The sequence below is a fragment of the Hyperolius riggenbachi genome, chromosome 2, assembly GCF_040937935.1.
Source record: "Hyperolius riggenbachi isolate aHypRig1 chromosome 2, aHypRig1.pri, whole genome shotgun sequence".
NCBI classification, from domain to species: Eukaryota; Metazoa; Chordata; class Amphibia; order Anura; family Hyperoliidae; genus Hyperolius; species Hyperolius riggenbachi.
In genome coordinates, this window is record NC_090647.1 from 73,473,469 (window position 1) to 73,490,218 (window position 16,750).

Sequence of the window (16,750 nt, forward strand, 5' to 3'; positions counted from 1 at the left end):
TACAGGAGGATCCATCCTGAGTGACTGACAACTAAGGGCAAGGAGAGAAAAACATTTCTGCTCTCTGCACAATTGTTCTAATGACTGCAACTGCTCAGCCACTGATAACAAATCATACAAAGTTTTGTAGACAAAGATTTGTAGACAGTCCCTATTCAGTGTGCAGTGGGAGTGGGCCCCATCCAAAGTTTTGCAGGGGGGCCCAGTGATTTCTAGTTACAACCCTGATCACACCTGCCCCCTTCTGAATTTGATCAGGCTCAATATCTGTTCCCTCTTTTTATTTTACTTTATTTTATTCCTAATGGGAACCAAATACAAAAGGATATATGCAAATATATACGCACATACATATAACTACATATGTCTACTAATATCTAAGTCTCCACACGATCAAGAGCATACACCAAGAAAAGGATTAATAACAATCCACCATACATTCATTCAATCACATCCATATCCATACCAGGCCCTCTGATGACCCTTTAGGGATTTAGAAAAAATATGAAAAAATAGATAAAAATTCTAAAAAATATATATGATCATATATATATATGGGAACGATTACAGTTTCCAGAATATAAAAAACAATAAAACTCGTTCCAGTAAAAAGGGTGCTCAAAAGATTTTTCTCCACATATACAGGGACCTTGTCCTCTCATATACCGGTAGCAATATTACATCTATATCAAGATAGGGTCCTTTCCACAGAATCAGACCTCACACCAGAGCTTTTGAGGGCACAGTTCCTACGCTTGCAGGTTCTTCACAACTGGTTAGCCTGATTGGCCGATTACTCACGTATCCCCAGATAGAGCCAGTCCCTCACGACCGGGAATTGTCCGCACAGGGGTCCGTTTCTGTATTGCAGCGGCTCCTGACTCACACACGCTGCCCGCAGTGTACGCAGCTGTGTTGCGAGCTTCCGCGTGTCGGCTGGTTGGGGCGTCTGACGTCACTTCCGTGCGTCCCAGTTGCCTCTACTTCCTATAGTCCTGCGTTCCAGCTGCCTGTGTCACACACAATAAAGCTCCTCTCCGCGTAAGGTTCTCCACACACCGCTATGGCGTAAAGCTGTATTTGCAGGATCCTAGGTAGCAAGATTCCAATTGATTAAAGGGGCGCCCCACTCAATCAAAAATCGACATGTTTCGACATCTGCGGATGTCTTTCTCAAGATTGTTGGAATAGAGCATACCTGTACTTCCTCTTCCTTTATAGTCCATGGTTCCTCCCCATCCTGTCTTCTCTTAAAGTGATAGTCCTCAAAAAATTGCCATTTCACTGTAAACACTGAAACTGGTATAATTACATACCCCAAGGGTCAGCAGTCCCCTCCAGGTCACCAGACTCCACCTACTTATCTACCACATTCACATCACCAATCCATTTACTTAAAAAATCCATACAGTTCCATTTCTTCATTTAGGCCTTTGGGGGCCAATGTATCCAGGTTAAATATCCAGTTACTTTCCCGCCTTGACATTTTAGCAATATAATCACCCCCCCTCAGGTCCCTGTGGACCACCTCTAATCCAAAAAAGATAATATTTCTCACTTCACAATTATGCATGACCTTGAAATGTTTAGAGAGGGGGTGATCTTCATAACCCTTCTTGATATTATTGATGTGTTCTCCCGTTCTTTTGAATAATTCCCTCTTCGTTTCCCTATATATTTTTTCCCACACGGGCACACTAGGCAGTAGATAACCCCCCTCGTGTCACAGGTGATCAAATCACTTATCATAAATTCTTCATAGGCCCCCTCCACCTTAGTAATCCGTTTATATCCCTTTGTATTTCTACACCCCACACACCTCCCACATCTAGCAAAACCCCCATCTCTCATTCTTTTCCCAGCGATCAAATTTCCTGCCGCCGTAGCCACTTTCAACCCCACATTACCTGGTCTCCTGTAAATAAAGGAGGGGTGATTAGGCAATACTCCATTCAAAATTTTGTCCTCCCTCAGCACGGGCCAGTGTTTCTTAATGATACCTCTAACTGCACCACTCTGAGAACAGAACTTCAAATTAAGTTTTAAGGAGTGATCCTCCAAACCCCTCTTGGTGCCTTTAGTCAAAAGGTCTCGTCGTTGTATCAGATCTACCTCTTGTTTTGCTTTTTCAATTATTTCAACCCCATACCCCTTTGCTGTAAACTTGCTAGTCAGCACCTCTACCTCCTTCTTATATTCCACATCCTCCGTACAGTTCCTCTTTAAACGTATCAATTGTCCCTTTGGGACATTATTTAGCCAAGATGGTAAATGGCAACTAGTAGCCAAAATATAGCCGTTGACATCAGTAGGCTTCACATATGTACGGGTCAAAATATTGTTATATTTAAATCCAAAAAATTTACTTGTTGATGACTGTATTCCGTTGTAAATTTGAGACCCCAATCATTAGTAACTATTTTATTCAAAAAATCACCCAAGGCAGACTCCGTGCCCCCCCAGACGAACAGGACGTCATCAATAAATAATTGAAAAAGCAATACAAGAGGTAGATCTGATACAACGACGAGACCTTTTGACTAAAGGCACCAAGAGGGGTTTGGAGGATCACTCCTTAAAACTTAATTTGAAGTTCTGTTCTCAGAGTGGTGCAGTTAGAGGTATCATTAAGAAACACTGGCCCGTGCTGAGGGAGGACAAAATTTTGAATGGAGTATTGCCTAATCACCCCTCCTTTATTTACAGGAGACCAGGTAATGTGAGGTTGAAAGTGGCTACGGTGGCAGGAAATTTGATCGCTGGGAAAAGAATGAGAGATGGGGGTTTTGCTAGATGTGGGAGGTGTGTGGGGTGTAGAAATACAAAGGGATATAAACGGATTACTAAGGTGGAGGGGGCCTATGAAGAATTTATGATAAGTGATTTGATCACCTGTGACACGAGGGGGGTTATCTACTGCCTAGTGTGCCCGTGTGGGAAAAAATATATAGGGAGAACGAAGAGGGAATTATTCAAAAGAACGGGAGAACACATCAATAATATCAAGAAGGGTTATGAAGATCACCCCCTCTCTAAACATTTCAAGGTCATGCATAATTGTGAAGTGAGAAATATTATCTTTTTTGGATTAGAGGTGGTCCACAGGGACCTGAGGGGGGGTGATTATATTGCTAAAATGTCAAGGCGGGAAAGTAACTGGATATTTAACCTGGATACATTGGCCCCCAAAGGCCTAAATGAAGAAATGGAACTGTATGGATTTTTTAAGTAAATGGATTGGTGATGTGAATGTGGTAGATAAGTAGGTGGAGTCTGGTGACCTGGAGGGGACTGCTGACCCTTGGGGTATGTAATTATACCAGTTTCAGTGTTTACAGTGAAATGGCAATTTTTTGAGGACTATCACTTTAAGAGAAGACAGGATGGGGAGGAACCATGGACTATAAAGGAAGAGGAAGTACAGGTATGCTCTATTCCAACAATCTTGAGAAAGACATCCGCAGATGTCGAAACATGTCGATTTTTGATTGAGTGGGGCGCCCCTTTAATCAATTGGAATCTTGCTACCTAGGATCCTGCAAATACAGCTTTACGCCATAGCGGTGTGTGGAGAACCTTACGCGGAGAGGAGCTTTATTGTGTGTGACACAGGCAGCTGGAACGCAGGACTATAGGAAGTAGAGGCAACTGGGACGCACGGAAGTGACGTCAGACGCCCCAACCAGCCGACACGCGGAAGCTCGCAACACAGCTGCGTACACTGCGGGCAGCGTGTGTGAGTCAGGAGCCGCTGCAATACAGAAACGGACCCCTGTGCGGACAATTCCCGGTCGTGAGGGACTGGCTCTATCTGGGGATACGTGAGTAATCGGCCAATCAGGCTAACCAGTTGTGAAGAACCTGCAAGCGTAGGAACTGTGCCCTCAAAAGCTCTGGTGTGAGGTCTGATTCTGTGGAAAGGACCCTATCTTGATATAGATGTAATATTGCTACCGGTATATGAGAGGACAAGGTCCCTGTATATGTGGAGAAAAATCTTTTGAGCACCCTTTTTACTGGAACGAGTTTTATTGTTTTTTATATTCTGGAAACTGTAATCGTTCCCATATATATATATATGATCATATATATTTTTTAGAATTTTTATCTATTTTTTCATATTTTTTCTAAATCCCTAAAGGGTCATCAGAGGGCCTGGTATGGATATGGATGTGATTGAATGAATGTATGGTGGATTGTTATTAATCCTTTTCTTGGTGTATGCTCTTGATCGTGTGGAGACTTAGATATTAGTAGACATATGTAGTTATATGTATGTGCGTATATATTTGCATATATCCTTTTGTATTTGGTTCCCATTAGGAATAAAATAAAGTAAAATAAAAAGAAGGAATTTTTTAACCCTACATCTTGCGCTCCTCTATTTGTATTTTGATCTGATTCCTTTTTATGTGGGGGTAGGAGGTACCCCCGCAGTTTGAGGCAGCAGCAGGAAATAATCTGTATCTCTCTTCTTGAGACTCGTACACATTTTTTAAATATACAGCGCCCCTTAGATTTTCTCAATATCTGTTCCCACTTGCCAAAGAGAAGAGATAAAAATGATAATAGGGTACATTTGAATATGAACTCCAGGCAATCAGCAAAATGCCCACTTGAAATACAGAACATGTGAAATGGCTTACCTGTCAAAACAGCTTTTAATCCATCCAGCTATTCAGATTGTGCTGAGTGAGACTTGCTCTATTTTTACCGACTATAAGAGAAACCTGTGTTGGGAAGGATATAGAGGTGGCTTTTCTTTTACCTTTAAAAATGCTGCATGCCTGACTGCTGTGTTGATCCTTTGCCTCCAATATTTCACGAATCCCTGCCAGGGGCGTTGCTAGCCCCAAAGATTAGTGGCACATGCCCCGGATCTATTCTGGGGTGCCCCAGATGTCCCTCAGGCAGAGTCAGCTGTGGTGCCTCAATGGCAGGCATGCTGGGTGCTGTAAGCAGCACAATAACACTTAAAATCCAGTCGTTGTGTTCCACCCCCAATACGGTACTATATACATTCCAGACCAAAATACGGGGTTTTAAATGAACAATAAGTCTTTTATTCTTCCTTTTGAAGTTTCTTCAAGATTGCGGACAAGTATGCGAACAAGCAAATTCAGGATTCCACATGACAAAAAGGACTGCTTGCCACATGTTTCACGGTCAAAGACCGCTTCCTCAGAGGCATACAGTATACACACACATCAATCTGTTAAAATCAGAAGACTGGCATTCATTGACGATATCCTGGATGCTAAAGCGAGTCCCTGAATGGCAAGAGGCTGGGTGCTGGTGCCTCTATGTAGGCGTACTAGGTGCTGTGGTGCCATGCTGGACACTGTGATGCCTTTATGGGAGCATGCAGGGAGCTGTGATTCTTCTATGGGGGCATGCTGGGAGTTGTGGCCTGTGGGAGCATGGGAGGGGGTCCACTAGAAGGTTAGGGAATGCTATAGGGGATCTGCCAAATAACCTGGCGGCAGGCAGGCCAGCCCATCAGAAAGCCAGACCAGCCAGCACAGAAGCCAGGAAACTCTGTCTAGTTATGTTTAAGTGACACTCCCTATCTATGTGAAATACTGATAGTCTGCATTTTTTTTTTGGGGGGGGGGGGTATTAAGGGGGCATTATCCAACATTTTGCTGAGCAGGCCTATACAGACCGCTGTCAAGTTCATATAAATTTGGCTCCACCCATGACCACACCCACATTTGGTTGCATGGCCACACCCATTTAGGTTATTTTTAAAATAGCATTCATATATTTAAATGATGATTTGTTTTTATGTCTCCAGTACAGTAATAGGGTCCTCTTACACTTTGTGTAGTGCAGTTGCGTTCTGATTTGGAACAATTGCACTGCAGCCGAAAAAGTCACACCATGTGTTATAGCCGCAATGCGGTCAAGGGAAAATAATGAACATGAGACTTCTGGTGCACTTTGGGGATTACCTCAGAAGTCACACGGTAATGCTCTGTAGCCTGTGTGTTAACCGAAGCTCTTCCATCATGCTGCGTCGCACTGCAGGCAGTGTGTCATGTCTCATTGACTTCAAAGAAAACCTGTACTGAAAATTAAAAGTGAAATAAACATACACGGGTCATACTTACTTCCCGTGTACTCTACTCCTCAATCTCTTTCTCCTTTCCCACGTCCTGTTTGTCCACTGGGATCAAGGGAATTCTCTGTCCTCCATTTTGAAAATGGCCATTACCCATAACAGCTTTCTGGTCAGCACACAGTTAAACTGTAACATCGCCCACTTGAGCTATAGGGAAACATGGACATTACCGGGTACCGTTTTCCTCCCAGCTATAACTGACAGCAACTGATATATAACTGACAGCAACTGATATATTTAAATTCTGACAAAATGTTGTCAGAACTCAAAGCAATCACTGTCAGAAGAAAATGGTGAGCTTCTGAGAGGAACTGATGGCAAGGTAACAATGTAATGTTCATTTGAAGTTACCTCATGTGTTTATTTTAAATAATTTTACTCAGTACAGGTTCTCTTTAATGGGATCTGAGGAGCTCATCTTTGTACCTAATGGCAGTCAGGCTTCCTCTGGAGGGCTGTGCGGCCCCTAAAAGAAATGCCACCCCACTCCATTACTAACCCACTGCCACACCGGTCATACCAGAGGATGTTGTAGGCAGCAGAAACTTCTCCATGGCTTCTCCCTACTCTGTCACATGTGCTCAGTGCTTTTATCTGTGAAGAGCACAGGGCACCAGTGGAGAATTTGCCAATCTTGGTGTTCTCTGGCAAATGCTAAATGTCTTGCACGGTGTTGGGCTGTAAGTACATCCCCCACCTGTGGATGTTGAGCCCTCATACCACCCTCATGGAGTCTATTTCTGACTCTTTGAGCCGACACATGCACATTTATGGCCTGCTGGAGGTCATTTTGCAGGGCTCTGGCAGTGCTCCTCTTGTTCCTCTTTGCAGAAAGATGGAGGAAGCGGTCCTGCTGCTTGGTTGTTGCCCTCTGACGGCCTCTTCCACATCTGATGTACTGGCCTATCTCCTGGTAGCGCCTCCTGGACACTACACTGACAGACAGCAAACCTTCTTGCCACAGTTCACATTTATGTGCCATCCTGGATGAGCTGCACTACCGGAGCCTCTTGTGTGTGTTGTACACTCCGTCTTATGCTACCACTAGTGTGAAAGCTCCACCAACTTTCAAAAGTGACCAAAACATCAGCCAGAAAGCATAGGAACTGAGAAGTGGTCTCACTGGCGTAACTATACTTAATAGAGCCCCCCTGCAAAATTGATAGCATGAGCCCCCCTTGGACCAGGAACTCCATGAGGGATATGGGATCGGGAGCCAGCAAATGCCAGCAGGGAGGGTTCTACTGTGAAGCAGGGTCTGGAAACAGAAAACATTTACAGATGCTTCTGCTACTCGCTACTCTGAATGGCAGGACGAGGTGGCAGGGACAGTTTTTGTGAGTAAACGGGAAAGTTTTTTATGCTAATTGACTGCACTTGTGGTTGAGAAGAGGGAGAAGGAGGGGCCCCAAAAGCCTCATGGCCCCCTGTGATGGCAGTGGGGTCGCAGGGGTGATTGCTACGTCCATGAGTGGTGTGTAGTCACCACCTGCAGAAGCAGTCCTTTATTGGGGATGTCTTGCTAATGGCCTATAATTTCCACCTGTTGTCTATTCCATTTGCACAACAGCATGTGAAATAGATTGTCAATCGGTGTTGCTACCTAAGTGGACAGTTTGATTTCACAGAAGTGTGAGTGGCTTGGAGTTACATTGTGTTGTTTTAGGCCTTGTTCACATTGTGTTTGGCGGCTCACGTGTCAGTCAGCGGTGGGCTTTTTTTCTGCGTTTCTTAAAAGTTTTTTCTGGCGATTTTCTGTGCGCTCGCTCGTTTTTGTGGGCGTTTTTGTAAGCAGATTTTGCAGAGTGCTTCCGTCTTTTGATCTGGAAAAAAATCTGGAAACAATAAATACTAAAAAAGATTTCCTATACCTTCCATTGAGGCAAATCTCCTCAAAAATGGCCCAAACGCCTCTTTTCAAAGCGGATCGCAAACGCACCGCTCTGATATGATCTCTCTCATAGAGAATCATTGCACAAGCACTTTCAGGGTGATTTTGATAATTGCCCGCGCTTAAATTTTAACAAAAAAAAACTATAATGTGAACAAGGCTTGCTTAAAGGGAACATAAACTGAGGAGTATATGGATTTTTCCTTTAAAAATAATACCAGTTGCCTGAGGGCTCGTTCCCACTGTTGCGACGCGATTTCGGCCGCATTCCGACGCTTGTAAAAACGCATGCGGATGCGTTTCCGCATGCGTTTTTACCCGCGATTTCGCATGCGATTTCACATGGCAGGGTGCCATGCGAAATTAACCATGACACTGCCAGGGCTAAATAAAATTGAAAAAGGTGCGAAATCGCACGCGAAATCGCGGGTAAAAACGCATGTAACAAACGCATGCGTTTTTACTATTAAATACATTAGCGGCGATTCGCACGGATTCCCGACGCAGGCGAAATCGTTGGCTCTTTTGTGCGTTTTTTTTCCGCTGAAAAAAACGCACCTCAACAACGCTACAGTGGAAACAGGCCCATCCACTTGCATTACATGTGCGGATCTGCATGCGTTGGACGCATGCAGATTCGCGATAGTGGGAACGAGACCTGACTCTCCTGCTGATCCTGTGTCTCTAATACTTTTAGCCACAGCCCCTCAACAAGCATGCAGATCAGGTGCTCTGACTGAAGTCAGACTGGATTAGCTGCATACTTGTTTCAGGTGTGCGATTCAGCCACTACTGCAGCACAGGGGCGTATCTGGGTAATATAGAGCCCATGGCATACACTGAAATAGCGCCCCCCCTCCCCCTCTTCCTGATCAGAGCCCCCTTCCCCTCTAAAAACAGCATTCTTTCTTGTGTACATGTGTTATGGTTGCCTGTGTTTTTTGGCTCGGAATATTGTTAGTTAATTTTTTGAAAATATCTCTTCTTATTGCCTCTCTGTCCCCATTTTTAACACTAAGCCAAGTGCGCCCTACATACATAAGTTAAGTAGCCATGTTCCCCAGATGACAGAATTAATCTGATCTGAGGTCTGAGTGATGGGGTGGCACCAGGGACATGGTAGAATAGCACTAGGGCAGGCATCGGGGCGCAGCACAGAGGCAGGTATGGCGCCCATGGTGCTGTGGCGCCCATGGCATGAGCCATGCCTGCACCCCTCTAGATACGCCTCTGCTGCAGCAAAAGAGATCATCAGGAGTGCCAAGCAACTCGTATTATTTAAAAGGAAACATCCATATCCCTCTCAGTTAAGGCTCCTTTAAAGTGTTCCCTTAATTTTTTGAGCAGTGTGGGGAGAGAGAGAGAGAGAGAGACAGAGAGAGAGAGAGAGAGAGAGAGAGAGAGAGAGAGAGAGAGAGAGAGACACAGACACAGAGATGTATGTGAGAACTGGGATATTTATAAATCAAAGGGTAAACTCAGCCTGCACTGCATCGCTAGAATCCCAGAAACCCAACTTTACTGCAATAAGCAATATTACCGTGCCCCGGTTTCATCTAGCAGCCTGACACCGAGACCTTGGACTATACATAAATCCCTCTGATCCTCGCTAGGCGCTGAATCCATTAACTGTTGTTATAAATCAATAGGCTGCAACACAGAAAGGGCCCTTAAATGCACATTTGTCTTTGCCCTGTGCAGGGGTCACATGGTCACAATGGACATTGTTCTAGCTTGAATACAGAGTACATTAGTCAGGGCTGGTGCTGTGCCTGGCCTGGTGGCACGTTTAATACCCCAGGAGGGAGTTACTGATGGAATGCAATTCCTTGCAGCCAATCTGCAATGGTCGCTGACTGCTCTAATTATTCTGGATAATTGTTATCACCACCCAAAGGTAATATTTCTTCCATATGTTCTTGCAGTCAAGCTGAATAACATAGCAGGTCTGGATTATTAAAGCAAACCTTCGCGATTTCTGGCTTTGAGCTCAGTTAAGTTGCTACTTTTATTGCTTGAAGAAGCGGGTCAAAGACTGCGAAACATGTTGCCTCTTTGGAGCTATTTTGATTAACCTCCTGAGTGTTACAGCGCTCAGGTTTTGCATTTTTTTGCCCGCCGTTACCCTCCCCCCCCCCCCCCCCCCCCCCCCAGAGATCCCGCAGCCGAAAACGTTCTAGATAGCACTAGCTAGTACAAATGCCCAGCACCCCCCTCTCCCCACCGCTCCCCCGTTTATACATTACCCAGCCTGGATCCCGCGATCGCAGCAGCCTCCCCGGACAGCTCCGGTCTTCAATATGGGGAGGATCGCATATGACGTCATGAGCAAACCCGATCCTCCCCATAGAGAGACTGGAGCTGTACCGGGAGGCTGCGCGATCGCTGGATCCAGGCGGGGTAACGTATAAACGGGGGGATCAGGGGGGGGGGGAATCGCAGAGGAGCAGCGGGTGCCTGACACTTGAACTAGCTAGCCTAGTGCTATCTAAAGGATTTAAAGTAATTTGGAAGAAAATGGGGGACTCCTGGGGCCACAGAGCGGTATGCCTGACGCAGTGTCGTCCATACCGCTAAGGAGGTTAAAGACTAATTTATGCTGAATTTATCTTTCTGAATCTATATTGTGGGAAGTAAGTCCATCACTACCTATTTTTAATCTGTTTTTAGTCCATTTTTTCCTGTTTAGGTGCCTCTGTATACAGCTGCTTAAAGGACACCCGAGGCAAAAATAAACAAATGAAATAAACAATTGTATCTATCTTCCTTCTCCTAAAAATGACTTTTTAAGATGTTCCACGGTTTTATTTTATGTTTAAATCTACTTTTTAAGTTTTAACTATTTTATTGTTTTTGCTCAATGACACATTCATTGAAGTATGCCAGAGCTAAAATCTTTGAACTATTGACCTTTTTATCTCTTTCCTGCTCTCAGAAGCCATTTTCTGCTAGGAAAGTGTTTTATCGTTGGAATTTCTTATCAGTGAGGGTCACACTGTAGTCACTTCCTGTCTGAGTCAGCCACTTACATACCTGATATTTAACTCTTTCAGACAGAGAAATCAAAAAAGGAACACAGTATTTGTGTGCTAGGCACTGTACATACCCATGTCTATCTCATCATGTCACATGTCACCTTAGGTGTCCTTTAATATGCACTAAAGTTTGTCACACATTTCAGTTATTTTGTTCTACATATCTTTGTGTGCCATCTTGCTGGCCAGAGCTGCAGAATGTATTATTTCTGTGCCATGGGAGCCACCATCTTGGTCTCTGCAAATACCGAAAATGACATTACCTGCATCTGACACTCTTTTTCTGAGTTAACCCCCTTGGCGGTATGAAAAATACCGCCAGGGGGAAGCGCAGCAGTTTTTTAAAAAAAAATAATTTTTTTAATCATGTAGCGAGCCGAGGGCTCGCTACATGATAGCCGCTGCTCAGCGGCATCCCCCCGCCCGCTTCGATCGCCTTCGGCGATCACCGATCAGGAAATCCCGTTCAAAGAACGGGATTTCCTGGAGGGCTTCCCCCGTCGCCATGGCGACGGGGCGGGATGACTTCACCGACGTCAGCGACGTCGAGACGTCATTGGGAGACCCGATCCACCCCTCGGCGCTGCCTGGCACTGATTGGCCAGGCAGCGCTCGGGGTCTGGGGGGGGAGGCCGCGCGCCGCACCGGATAGCGACGATCGGGCGCGCGGCGGCGGCGATCGGGGTGCTGGCGCAGCTAGCAAAGTGCTAGCTGCGTCCAGCAAAAAAAAAATTAAGTAAATCGGCCCAGCAGGGCCTGAGCGGCACCCTCCGGCGGCTTACCCCGTGTCACACACGGGGTTACCGCCAAGGAGGTTAAAGCAGTTGCTGGCCTAGGAGATAATTTTCCATCTTCTGTTTAGAATAACTTTTGCACTCTGCCAGTGAAAAAGTATCAAAAAGTAGGTGTAAAAGTACTGTCAAAATAAATGTAAATATTTTGTTTACTTGCTAGTGGCTTAAGGCATTTTATTTATAATATGAAAATTTCACCTAGGAGAAAACAGAATGGGATGGGGCACATTGCGTCCATGAGCATACCGCACATGGCCATGATCCGGCACATCAGGCATGAACCATGTGTTCAGTATGATGAAATAAAGGTTCTAACATGAACGTTTTCACCGACCCAATGAAGATATTACATTGGGACAAACAATTCCACTAGCTGTTTTGTTTATTAAAGAGACACTGAAGCGAAAAAAAAATGCTATAATGAATTGGTGTAATATGGATAATTACTAGTACATTAGTAGCAAAGAAAATATTCTTATGTTTTTATTTTCAGTTATATAGTGTTTTTATATAACATTGCATCATTCTCTAATATTTGCAGTTTACACACTACTCAGCATTCTAAATGATTTTACAGAGCAGGCCAGTGAACTTTTGACCTGTCCTCTGGAGAGAAAAAGAAAATACAGTGACTGACAGTTGAGATAACAAGCTTCAGAAGACAGAGCTCTCTGCGAAAGTCGTGGAGCTCAGTGGCTCTTTTGCACAGATAACAACTGGAGTTTCTTAACTCTTCCTGCACTGTAAAACAATATTAGACTTATGTTTCGGCTCCTAATGTTTTATTTCTTAGATGTGCTACACATACAAATCATTATATCATAATTTTTTTTTCGCTTCAATTTCTTAATCAGCTAGTAGCGAACTGATTGATGCAATTAACCAGCTGATAGTGATTAGCATGGTGCCTGCTGGCTTTTGATAAGCACAATTTCTTTCCCTTAAAGTGAACCTCCGGACTAAAAATCTACTCAGCAGCACTGAAAAGGCTTGGTGTTTCTTCAACAGTTTCACAGCATCAGAACTTTGTTTTTCTTACCAAAGCATCATTTTCAGCTGCATTTTTAGCTAAGCTCCACCCATCAAAGAAAACAAGCCCAGGCTTTTTTTCCCTAATGCTGTGCAGAGCATGATGGGATTTCCTATGTTGTTGTTCTCGTTGCCTAGCAACTGGAAGGGGTGTCATCCGGACACAGGACAGTTGGAACTGTGTCTCATGCTCCCTGTCACCTCCTTTCAACCAAAAAGATGGCTGCCATCATGAAATCAAACATTTGCCTGTTCTTTTACAACAGTGTCAGTAAGAGATTATATTACCTATCTATTTTAATTACCATAACTAATGTAACCTAATGACAATATGTTTGTTTAGGCTGGAGTTCCTCTTTAACCTCCTCAGCGGTATGGACGAATATATCCATCCATCACCGCCGGAGGTCGCCGCTCAGGCCCTGCTGGGCCGATTTTCATCAAATAAAAAGCAGCACACGCAGCCGGCACTTTGCCAGCCGCGTGTGCTGCCTGATCGCCGCCGCTCTGCGGGGATCGCCCGCGAGCAGCGGCTAAAGTGGGTCCCCCCAGCCGCCCGAGCCCTGCGCAGCCGGAACAAAAGTTCCGGCCAGCGCTAAGGGCTGGATCGGAGGCGGCTGACGTCAGGACGATGTAAGCACGATGTAAGCAAAACAAGGAAGGCTGCTCATTGCGGCCTTCCTTGTTTATTCTGGTCGCCGGAGGCGATCAGAATGACGCTTCCGGAGCGCCCTCTAGTGGGCTTTCATGCAACCAACTTTCAGTTGGCTGCATGAAACAGTTTTTTTTTTATTAAAAAAAAACCCTCCCGCAGCTGCCCTGGCGATCTTAATAGACCGCCAGGGAAGTTAAGGTGGCCATACATCTTGATTTCGCTGCCTATCAACCATCCGAGTTTGATAATTATGATCGAATTGGATATTATGATCGCTAAGGATATCAAATCTAACCCAAAAAAGTTTTACAAGTACATTAACTCTAAAAAAAGAAAGGTTGACTGTATAGGACTCCTAAAGGATGAGGGTGGGAACTCAATGGTGGACGACCAAGGTAAGGCAGAGTTATTAAATGCTTTCTTTGCTTCTGTCTTCACAAAAGAAACAGCACTGTTGCAAACTACAGAGGTGGAAGAGTCTCAATCTTCTAACTGTAATATTAAATACTTAACGCAGGAAGAAGTGAAGGCAAGACTAAATAAATTAAAAATAGGCAAGGCACCTGGCCCGGATGGCATGCATCCTCAGGTCCTAAGGGAATTAAGTTCAGTTATAGATAAACCCCTTTATCTTATCTTTTGTGACTCTCTTGCAACTGGCAGAGTCCCAGTGGATTGGCGTACAGCCCACGTTTTCCCATTATTTAAGAAGGGCAAAAAATCAGATCCAGGAAATTATAGACCTGTAAGCTTAACATCAGTTGTATGCAAACTATTTGAGGGGTTACTAAGAGATACTATACATGACTTCATAGTAGAAAATAATCTTATTTCTCAGCATCAACATGGGTTTACTAAAGACAGGTCCTGTTTGACTAACATGCTCAGCTTTTATGAGGTAGTGAATGCTAATATGGATATTGGGAATGCTGTAGATGTGATATACTTGGACTTTGCAAAGGCCTTCGACACTGTTCCCCACAAAAGTCTGGTGCAAAAGTTGAGGATGCAAGGACTGGGTAAGAGTCTGTGTTCATGGATAGGGAACTGGCTAATGGACAGAAAACAAAGAGTTGTGGTCAATGGATCGTACTCAAAATGGGAGACTGTTAGCAGTGGGGTCCCACAGGGGTCTGTTCTGGGTCCAGTGCTCTTCAATTTATTTATTAATGACCTAGTAGATGCAGTAGTGAGCAATGTTGCTATTTTTGCAGATGATACAAAATTGTGCAGAATCATCAACTCTCAGGAAGATAGTGTCATATTGCAACAGGATCTGGATAGGATGGCTATATGGGCACATACATGGCAGGTGAAATTCAATGTTGACAAATGTAAAGTCATGCATTTTGGACGTACTAATGGTCTGGCACCATACAAAATAATTGGGATACAGTTGGGGACATCGAACTTGGAGAAGGACTTAGGAGTACTCATTGACAACAAGTTAAATAATCGTACTCAATGCCAAGCCGCTGTAGCTAAAGCTAACAAAATTTTGGGATGCATTAAAAGGGAAATAAAAACTCGAGATGCTAGCATAATATTGCCCCTGTTTAACTCTCTAGTAAGGCCACATCTGGAATATGGAATTCAGTTCTGGGCACCACATTACAAAAAAGATATTGCAGTTTTAGAGCAGGTGCAGAGACGAGCAACAAAATTGATACGTGGGATGGAAGGTCTCACTTATCAAGAAAGGTTAGATAAACTGGGTTTATTTAGTCTAGAGAAAAGACGCCTTAGAGGGGATCTAATTAACATGTATAAATACATCAGCGGGCAATATAATAGCTTGGCGGATGAGCTTTTTGTCCCTAGGCCTTCTCTAAGGACTAGAGGACATGATCTGCGCATGGAGGAAAAACGTTTTAGTCACTTATTTAGGAAACGGTTCTTTACAGTAAGAGTGATTAAGATGTGGAATGCATTGCCACAGGAAGTCGTTATGGCAAACTCTATACCTGCATTTAAAGGGGGCTTAGATGCTTTCCTTGCGTTTAAAGACATCCATGGCTACAATTACTAGGTAATGCCTAATAATGTTGATCCAGGGATTTTATCTGATTGCCATCTGGAGTCGGGAAGGAATTTTTCCCTTTAGGGGCTAATTGGACCATGCCTTGTAAGGGTTTTTTCGCCTTCCTCTGGATCAACAGGGATATGTGGGGGACGGGCTGGAGTTGTACTTTGTACTGGTTGAACTCGATGGACGTATGTCTTTTTTCAACCAAAATAACTATGTAACTATGAAACCAGTGCGGCCAAGAACATGCCCGATGGACGATGTGACAAATTTTGGTCTGAAATTAGTTGCATGTATCGATTGGACATGCTGAAAGATTTTGGGCTGGCGTGGACGATTGGGTGCATGGTGGTAACAGTGAGCGATAGCGGGATGAGCGATGAACGTGAGGAAACCCCATGCGCTGTTCCCCTTAGCGTATAAATGTGCCCCCCATGTGTGCATTCATACATTACCTGTCCTGTATCGTCCACCAGGTGGTGCCCATCTGTCTTCGGAATCCCCCACTCTTCCATCAGCACTATACAGGCCATCTGTGTATAGCATGTGGCGCGTGTGTGACATCACGTGGTGGAGTCGGGATTTCAGCATGAAATTGATCAGGAATCGCTCTGCTGTGTATGGGCAGCTGACAGATCTCTCTCTAATCAAATTTGATCAGAGAGAGATTTGTCTCTTGGTCGAATCTTCCTATCATCGCCTGATGTTTGGCTACCTTTACTGGGTTGTGGACATTTTGCATATAAGGAAAATTAATTTTGTTGTAGCTAGAATTCAGCAGCCACCACTAGGTCCTCATGTGACCCAGGTGAAGGTTGCAATGACTGCCAGTTCAGCATTTCTCAGCTCTCTCAACTCCAGGGAGAGGGGACCAGAGGGGAGGAGCCAGCAGAAAATGCACACGTATAAGGTAGAGGTTTTCCTCCCTTGGTTCGATGTAATTTACCTACAAAAGGCAAGTAATCAGGATGAGTATAAGTACACTTTTAAATAGAAAGTAAATGATAATTTTCCTTACCATGAAATTCAGGACTCCCTAGTGGCATCTGGATCAATTTCCCTAATCAAAACGTTCTGCTATTTGTAATTAGAAGTGTGGACGTCATTAGTGGTAAGGAAAGCAGCCAGTCCATTTTCAATTCCTTTATGGATTTTTCATTACCACGTCTTGTGATAGGACAACCCACAGCTGGCCG